Source organism: Arachis ipaensis, chromosome B7 (assembly GCF_059453495.1).
Source record: "Arachis ipaensis isolate K30076 ecotype BB chromosome B7, ASM5945349v1, whole genome shotgun sequence".
In the NCBI taxonomy this organism is placed as follows: Eukaryota; Viridiplantae; Streptophyta; class Magnoliopsida; order Fabales; family Fabaceae; genus Arachis; species Arachis ipaensis.
Window position 1 is genome coordinate 64,331,434 of NC_142442.1, and position 9,425 is coordinate 64,340,858.

Below are 9,425 nucleotides of genomic sequence, written 5' to 3' on the forward strand. Positions count from 1 at the left end.
TCGCTCACCTCCGAAATGGCCTCCATATTGAGATCCGTGGCAATGCCATAGGATTCTCTGTGCTTCCTCTCTGGGGACACACCTACGGATAATTCCGTCTGCACATCTCTTAAAGAGATAAGGTTCATCCCACAAGTAGTACTTTGCATCAGTAACTAATTTCTTCTTTTATATTCTATTGTACTCCTTGGGTATGAACCTTGCAGCTTTATAGTTTGCAATATCGGCAAACCATGGTGCTTCCTGAATGGCAAATAGATGCTCATCAGGGAACGTCTCAGAGATCTCAAGAAAGGGGAGGGACGTCCCTTTCACTGGCTCTATCCGAGACAGATGATCAGCCACTTGGTTCTCTGTCCCTTTTCTGTCTCTTATTTCTATATCAAACTCTTGCAGAAGCAATACCCATCTGATGAGCCTGGGTTTTGAATCCTGCTTTGTGAGTAGATATTTAAGAGCAGCATGGTCAGTATACACAATCACTTTTGATCCTACTAAGTATGATCTGAACTTGTCAATGGCGTAAACCACTGCAAGTAGTTCTTTTTCTGTGGTTGTGTAATTTTTCTGGGCATCATTTAGAACGCGACTAGCATAATAAATGACATGCAGAAGCTTGTCATGCCTCTGTCCCAATACTGCACCAATGGCATGATCACTGGCATCACACATTAACTCAAATGGCAATGTCCAGTCTGGTGCAGAAATGACTGGTGCTGTGACCAGCTTAGCTTTCAGCGTTTCAAATGCCTGCAGGCATGCTGTGTCAAACACAAATGGTGTGTCAGCAGCTAGCAGATTGCTTAGAGGTTTTGCGATTTTTGAAAAATCCTTTATAAACCTCCTATAGAATCCTGCATGCCCCAAAAAGCTTCTGATTGCCTTAACATTGGCAGGTGGTGGTAATTTTTCAATTACCTCTATTTTTGCTTGATCCACCTCTATTCCCTTGTTTGAGATTTTATGCCCAAGAACAATTCCTTCAGTCACCATGAAGTGACACTTTTCCCAGTTTAAAACTAGGTTGGTTTCTTGGCATCTTTTCAGAACAAGTTTCAGGTGATCAAGACAGGAGCTGAATGAGTCTCCATATACTGAGAAGTCATCCATGAATACTTCCAGAAATTTTTCCACCATGTCAGAGAAAATAGAGAGCATGCATCTCTGGAAGGTTGCAGGTGCATTGCATAGCCCAAAGGGCATCCTTCTATAAGCAAACACTCCGGATGGACATGTGAATGCTGTTTTCTCTTGATCCTGGGGATCTACTGTAATCTGGTTATAGCCTGAGTAGCCATCCAAAAAGCAGTAATAATCATGACCTGCTAGTCTTTCTAGCATCTGGTCTATGAATGGTAAAGGAAAATGATCCTTTCTGGTGGCTGTATTGAGCCTTCTGTAGTCAATACACATGCGCCACCCTGTAACTGTTCTTGTAGGAACCAGTTCATTTTTTTCATTATGAATCACTGTCATGCCTCCCTTTTTTGGGACGACTTGAACAGGGCTCACCCAGGGGCTGTCAGAAATAGGATAAATAATCCCAGCCTCCAGTAATTTGGTGACCTCTTTCTGCACCACTTCCTTCATGGCTGGATTTAGCCGCCTCTGTGGTTGAACCACTGGTTTGGCATTATCCTCCAATAGGATTTTGTGCATGCATCTAGCTGGGCTTATGCCCTTAAGATCACCTATGGACCACCCAAGAGCTGTCTTGTGTGTCCTTAGCACTTGAATAAGTGCTTCCTCTTCCTGTGAATTTAAAGCAGAGCTTATGATCACTGGAAAAGTGTCACCTTCTCCTAGAAATGCATATTTCAAGGATGGTGGCAGTGGCTTGAGCTCTGGTTTAGGAGGTTTTTCCTCTTTCAGAAGAAAGTTCAGAGGCTCTTTCATGTCCCCTGAATCCTCCAAATCAGGCTGAACATCTTTAAAGATGTTTTCCAACTCTGATTCGAGACTCTCAGCCATGTTGATCTCTTCTACCAAAGAGTCAATAAGGTCAACTTTCATGCAGTCTGTTGATGTGTCTAGATGTTGCATGGCTTTGACAGCGTTCAATTTGAACTCATCATCGTTGACTCTCAGGGTTATTTCCCCCTGCTGGACGTCAATGAGGGATCGTCCAGTTGCTAGGAAGGGTCTTCCTAGAATGAGAGTAGCACTCTTGTGCTCCTCCATTTCCAGCACAACAAAGTCAGTGGGAAAGGCGAATGGCCCAACTCTGACAATCATGTCCTCAATCACGCCTGATGGGTATTTAGTGGAACCATCAGCAAGTTGGAGACATATCCGGGTTGGTTTAACTTCTTCAGTTAAGCCAAGCTTCCTGATAGTGGATGCAGGTATCAGGTTGATGCTTGCCCCAAGATCGCATAAAGCTGTCTTGGTGCAATCACCTTCTAATATGCATGGTATCAGAAAACTCCCAGGGTCTTTAAGCTTTTCAGGAAAGCTTTTCAGAATGACTGCACTGCATTCTTCAGTGAGGAGAACTCTTTCTGTTTCTCTCCACTCCTTTTTATGACTCAAGATCTCTTTCATGAACTTGGCATAAGAAGGTATTTGCTCAAGTGCCTCTGCAAATGGAATTTTTATTTCAAGAGTCCTTAGATAATCTGCAAAGCGAGCAAATTGCTTATCCTGCTCCTCTTTCCGGAGTTTTTGAGGATAAGGTATCTTGGCTTTATATTCCTCAACCTTAGTGGTTAAAGAAGCCTTTTTAGAGGGGTTGTTGTCAGCACTTGTGTGTGTCTGATCCCTCACTGGCAATTGAATGCCAGAGTCAGAAGCTGGAGTGACGTTAGACGCCAGCTCACTGTCTGTTCCTGGCGCCTGAACGCCAGAAATGTGCCCCTGTTGGGCGTTCAACGCCAGATTCTTGCCCATTTCTGGCGTTGAACGCCAATCCTGCCTTGTTTCTGGCGCTGAACGCCAGTTTTGGGCATGGTCTGGGCGTTCAGCGCCAGCCTTCCACCCATTTTCTGGCGTTTTAGTGCCAGAATTATTTTTCCCTGGGCTCTTACTGTCCTCAGGAGAATCTTTGGTGGGTTGCTTATTTCTTGAATTTTTGATGCCTTGAGGTGGGGTATTTAATGTTTTCCCACTTCTTAATTGAACTGCTTGGCATTCTTCTGCTATTTGCTTTGATAGCTGCTGCTTTGTTTGCTTAAACTGTTCTTCCATATGTATATTAGCTATCCTTCTCTCCTGTAACCTGTCTTTGAATTCAGCTAGCTGCTTTGTTAGAAAATCTAATTGCTGATTGAATTCAGCAGCTTGTTTTACAGTACTGAATTCAGCAGTTACTGTTTTAACCTCTTCATTCATGGAAGGGTTGCTGCTTAGATACAGATGTTGATTCCTGGCAACTGTATCAATGAGCTCTTGAGCCTCTTCGATTGTCTTTCTCATATGGATAGATCCACCAGCTGAGTAATCTAAAGACATCTGAGCTCCTTCTGCAAGCCCATAGTAGAAGATGTCTAACTGAACCCACTCTGAAAACATTTCAGAGGGGCATTTTCGTAGCATCTCTCTGTATCTCTCCCAGGCATCATAAAGAGATTCATTATCTCCTTGTTTAAAGCCTTGGATGTCCAGCCTTAGCTGTGTCATCCTTTTTGGAGGGAAATATTGATTCAGGAATTTTTCTGTCAGCTGTTTCCATGTTCTTATGCTGGCCTTAGGTTGGTTATTTAACCACCTCTTAGCTTGATCTTTTACAGCAAATGGAAACAGTAATAGTCTGTAGACATCCTGATCTATTTCCTTATCATGTACTGTGTCAGCAATCTGTAGAAACTGTGCCAGAAACTCTGTAGGTTCTTCCTGTGGAAGACCGAAATACTGGCAACTTTGCTGCACCATGATAATGAGCTGAGGATTCAACTCAAAGCTACTAACTCCAATGGAGGGTATGCATATGCTACTCCCATATGAAGCAGTAGAGGGGTTGGAATATGACCCCAGAGTCCTCCTGGACTGTTCATTTCCACTTATGTCCATGATGGATTTCTATGGATATAACTTGGACTGATTTATTTTTTTATTTATTTTATTTTATAAGAAGTAAATACTTAAATAAAATAAAATAACTAAAAAGAATTTGAATTTTGAAAATTATTTTTTTTTTCGTAAAAAAAATTAAAAATAATTAGTTAAAAAAAACGAAATTTTTTTTGAAAAAGAGGGAAGATATTTTCGAAAATTAGAGAGAGAGAGTTAGTTAGGTAGTTTTGAAAAAGTTAAGAAACAAACAAAAAGTTAGTTAGTTAGTTGAAACAAATTTGAAAAGATAAGAAGTTAGGAAGTTAGAAGAGATATTTTGAAAAGATATTTTTGAATTTAGTGAGGAGAGAGAAAAACAATAAGATAGTACAAGATTTAAAATTTTTAGATCTAATGCTCCTTGTTTTCGAAAAATTTGGAGGGAAAACACCAAGGAACACCAAACTTAAAAATTTTAAGATCAAGACACAAGGAAAACTCAAGAACACTTTGAAGACTCACAAGAACACAAGAACATGAAGGAAGAACACCAAACTTAAAATTTTTAGAAAACCAAACCAAAATTTTCGAAAATCAAAGGGGAATCAACAAGAAAACACCAAACTTAAAGTTTGGCACAAGATTTAATAGAAAAAATATTTTTGAAAAAGAAGGTTTTGAAAAGAGTATAAAAGATTCTAACCCAATCAAATTAATGTTCTAGCCAAATGAGTTATGGGACCTTCAAAAATTTTAAGAAAGATTATTTTTGAAAACACCAAACTTAAAGTTTGGCACAGGATTTAATAGAAAAATATTTTTGAAAAAGAAGGTTTTGAAAAGAGTATAAAAGATTCTAACCCAATCAAATTAATGTTCTAGCCAAATGAGTTATGGGACCTTATTAAAGTTTGGCACAGGATTTAATAGAAAAATTATTTTTGAAAAAGGTTTTTTTAAAAATATGATAGCCAATTACCATGAACATAAACACCACGTTCTAATTAACTGAGCTATAAATTTAAAGTGTTTTAACAAGGGATAAATAATAAAAGACTCTAAACCAAAAAAAAGAGAAGATTTTTCCGAATCTAAGCAACAAAATAATCCGTCAGTTGTTCAAACACGAACAATCCCCGGCAACGGCGCCAAAAACTTGGTGCACGAATTGTGAATCACACTTTTCACAACGCGTACCACTAACCAGCAAGTGCACTGGGTCGTCCAAGTAATACCTTACGTGAGTAAGGGTCGAATCCCACAGAGATTGTTGGTTTGAAGCAATCTATGGTTATCTTGTAAATCTTAGTCAGGAATTCAATTATATTTATCAGTTGAATTGTGAATAACCAGTAGAGCATAAATTAAAAGTTACTTGTTGTGCAGTAATGGAGAATATGTTGGAGTTTTGGAGATGCTTTGTCCTCTGAATCTCTGCTTTCCTCTGTCTTCTGATTCACGCACGCACGTCCTCCTATGGCAAGCTGTGTGTTGGTGGATCACCGTTGTCAATGGCTACCTTCCATCCTTCCAGTGAAAACTACGCTCACGCGCTCTGTCACAGCACGGCTAATCACCGGTTGGTTCTCGATCCGGTTGGAATAGGATTTACTATCCTTTTGCGTCTGTCACTAACGCCCAGCCTTCAGGAGTTTGAAGCTCGTCACAGTCATTCAATCACTAAATCCTACTCGGAATACCACAGACAAGGTTTAGACTTTCTGGATTCTCATGAATGCCGCCATCAGTTCTAGCTTATACCACGGAGATTCTGATTAAGGAATCTAAGAGATACTCATTCAATCGGATATAGAACGGAGGTGGTTGTCAGGCACACGTTCATGGTTTGAAGAAGGTGATGAATGTCACGGATCATCACCTTCATCACAGTTAAGCGCGAATGAACATCTTAGATAGGAACAAGCGTGTTTGAATGGAAAACAGAAATACTTGCATTAATTCATTGAGACACAGCAGAGCTCCTCACCCCCAACAATGGGGTTTAGAGACTCATGCCGTCAGAGAATACAAAGTTTAGATTTGAGAATGTCATGAGATACAAAATAAGTCTCTAAAAGTTGTTTAAATACTAAACCAGTAGCCTAGGGTTACAAAATATGAGTGGACTATGATGGATGATGCAGAGATCCACTTCTGGGGCCCACTTGGTGTGCTGGGGCCCACTTGGTGTGTGCTGGGGTTGAGACTTTAAGCAATTCACGTGCAGAGGCCATTTGTGGAGTTGAACGCCAGTTTTTGTGCCAGTTTGGGCGTTCAACTCCAGTTTTTTATCCTTTTCTGGCGCTGGACGCCAGATTTGGGCAGAAGGCTGGCGTTGAACGCCAGTTTACGTCGTCAATTCTTGTGCAAAGTATGGACTATTATATATTGCTGGAAAGACCTGGATGTCTTCTTTCCAACGCAATTGAAAGCACGCCATTTCGAGTTCTGTAGCTCCAGAAAATCCACTTTGAGTGCAAGGAGGTCAGAATCCAACAGCATCAGCAGTCCTTTTTCAGCCTGAATCAGATTTTTGCTCAGCTCCTTCAATTTCAGCCAGAAAAATACCTGAAATTACAGAAAAACACACCACTCATAGTAAAGTCCAGAAACATGAATTTTTCCTAAAAACTACTGGAAATAAACTAAAAACTAACTAAAACATACTCAAAACTATATGAAATTATCCCCAAAAAGCGTATAAAATATCCGCTCATCAGGCGCGCTCTCAATTTTGTTGGAAAGTAGACATCCAGAGATTTACAGCAATATATAATAGTCCATACTTTGCCCGAGTTTTGACGATGTAAACTGGCGTTTAAATGCCAACTTCCTGCCCTATTCTGGCGTTAAATGCCAAAACTGAGTTACAAGCTGGAGTTAAACACCGAAACTGGCACCAAAGCTGGCGTTTAACTCCAAGAAGAGTCTCTACACGTGAAAGCTTCAACACTCAGCCCAAGCACACACCAAGTGGGCCCCGGAAGTGGATTTATGCACTATCTGCACTTAGTTACTTCTTTTCTGTAACCCTAGCTACTAGTTTAGTATAAAAACTACTTTTAGTGATTTATTTTACATCCAGTTTTCATATTTCGAAACGGAGACCATTGTACACGTTTGGAGGCTGGCCTCACGGTCAAGCCTGGACCTTCATCACTTATGTATTTTCAACAGTGGAGTTTCTACACCCCATAGATTAAGGTGTGGAGCTTAGTTGTTCCTCACGAATTAATACAAAGTACTATTATTTTTCTATTCAATTCAAGCTTATTCTTATTCCAAGATATTCACTCGCACTTCAACCTGATGAATGTGATGATCCGTGACACTCATCACCATTCTCACCTATGAATGCGTGCCTGACAACCACTTCCGTTCTATCTATACTAGCTTGAGTGTGTATCTCTTAGCCTCCATTCCAAAAGATCAGAGTCTTCGTGGTATAAGTTAGAATCAATTGGCAGCCATTCCTGAGATTCGGAAAGTCTAAACCTTGTCTGTGATATTCCGAGTAGGATCTGGGAAGGAATGACTGTGACGAGCTTCAAACTTGCAAGTGTTGGGCGTAGTGACAGACGCAAAAAGATCAATGGATCCTATTCTAACATGAGTGATAACCGACAGATGATTAGCCATGCGGTGACAACGCACTTGGACCATTTTCATTGAGAGCATGGACGGTAGCCATTGACAACGGTGATCCCCCAACCTAGAGCTTGCCATGGAAAGGAGTATGAATGATTGAATGAAGACAGTAGGAAAGCAGAGATTCAGAAGGAGCAAAGCATCTCCATACGCTTATCTGAAATTCTCACCAATGAATTACATAAGTATTTCTATCTTATTTTATATTTTATTTATCTTTTAATTATCAAAACCTCATAACCATTTGAATATGCCTGACTGAGATTTACAAGATGACCATAGCTTGCTTCAAGCCGACAATTTCCGTGGGATCGACTCTTACTCACTTAAGGTTTATTACTTGGACGACCCAGTGCACTTGCTGGTTAGTTGTGCGGAGTTGTGAAAAGGAATTGATATTATGAACGTGCGTACCAAGTTTTTGGCACCGTTGAGATCACAATTTCGTGCACCAAGTTTTTGGCGCCGTTGCTGGGGATTGTTCGAGTTTGGACAACTGACGGTTCATCTTGTTGCTCAAATTAGGTAATTTTATTTTAATTTTAAGCTTTTTGTTTTTATTATTTTTATTTTTGAAAATTAAAATATATATATATATATATATATAAATTATTATATGTCTTCAAAATTTTTAAGAACGAATTCTAGAGTTTCATGATGATCTGTTGAAATCTGGCTGGCTGTGAAGCCATGTCTAATCTTTTGGACCGAGGTTTCAACTCATCATCACAAGAGCTTGTTGATTTCTATCAATCTTGCTGTTGTATGTAATGTTCTGCTGAAGCTTGGCTGGCCATTGGCCATGTCTAGTCTTTTAGACCGAAGCTTTCACATAAAGCTTAGCTGGCTATTTAGCCATGTCTAAATTTTTGGACCGAAATACAGAGACTCAAGACACATTCTCATTCGCATAGTTTTTAGTTTTTAGTTTTGAATCTTAGAGAGAATACTACTCCTTCCTCTAAGTTTTCTTCACATTCATAGTTTTAGAGTTTTTATGCTTTTGATTTGGATATTGAGAAGAGTCACTACCTCCGTTGAAGTTTCCATTATTCTAGTTTGTTTCCTTATTCCTTTACTCTTTTATTGCCCAGTAACCCTGTTCAGATACTTATGTTTATGATTTTGGGATTTATTAATGCGAAGAACTACTTTTATCTTTAATTAATTTTCAGTTCCTATTTTATTTAATTTATCATGTCTTCTTTTTACTCTTCTTATATGTCTGTAAACGTTGTATTCATGTCAATGGAGTAGACTCCCAACTTGACTTGGGAATTGATTGAAAGGAGACTCTTGAGTTGGAATACTCAAGTGTTGGTTTTAATTAGATGTTGTTGGCTGGCTCTCTAGTCACTAACGCTAATCCTTCCATATGAGAAGATTAGGACTTGTGAATAAGAGTTAGCTCAATCACTTAACTTTCCTTTATTCGGTAAGGGTTAACTAAGTGAAAACAACAACCTCTTACTATTACACTTGGGAGAATTCCAACAAGGATAGAACTTCCGATTAATATTCTCCCGGCCAAGGCTTTTTACTTTGAATACATAAATCTCTTTTAATTTACATTGCCTTAATTTACAATCATTTATTTTTCTGTTCTCCAACTTTTAAAATTTCTCGAAAAATTCCCGACTAATAAAATAGCACTCTTTTGTCAACTCATTGGGAGACGACCTGGGATTTCTATTCCCAGTATTTTTATTCTAAATTTGTGACAACCCTTTTAAATTGATAAGCGGAATTTTTGTTAGTTAAGAGCTGTACTTGCAACGCTTTTCTTA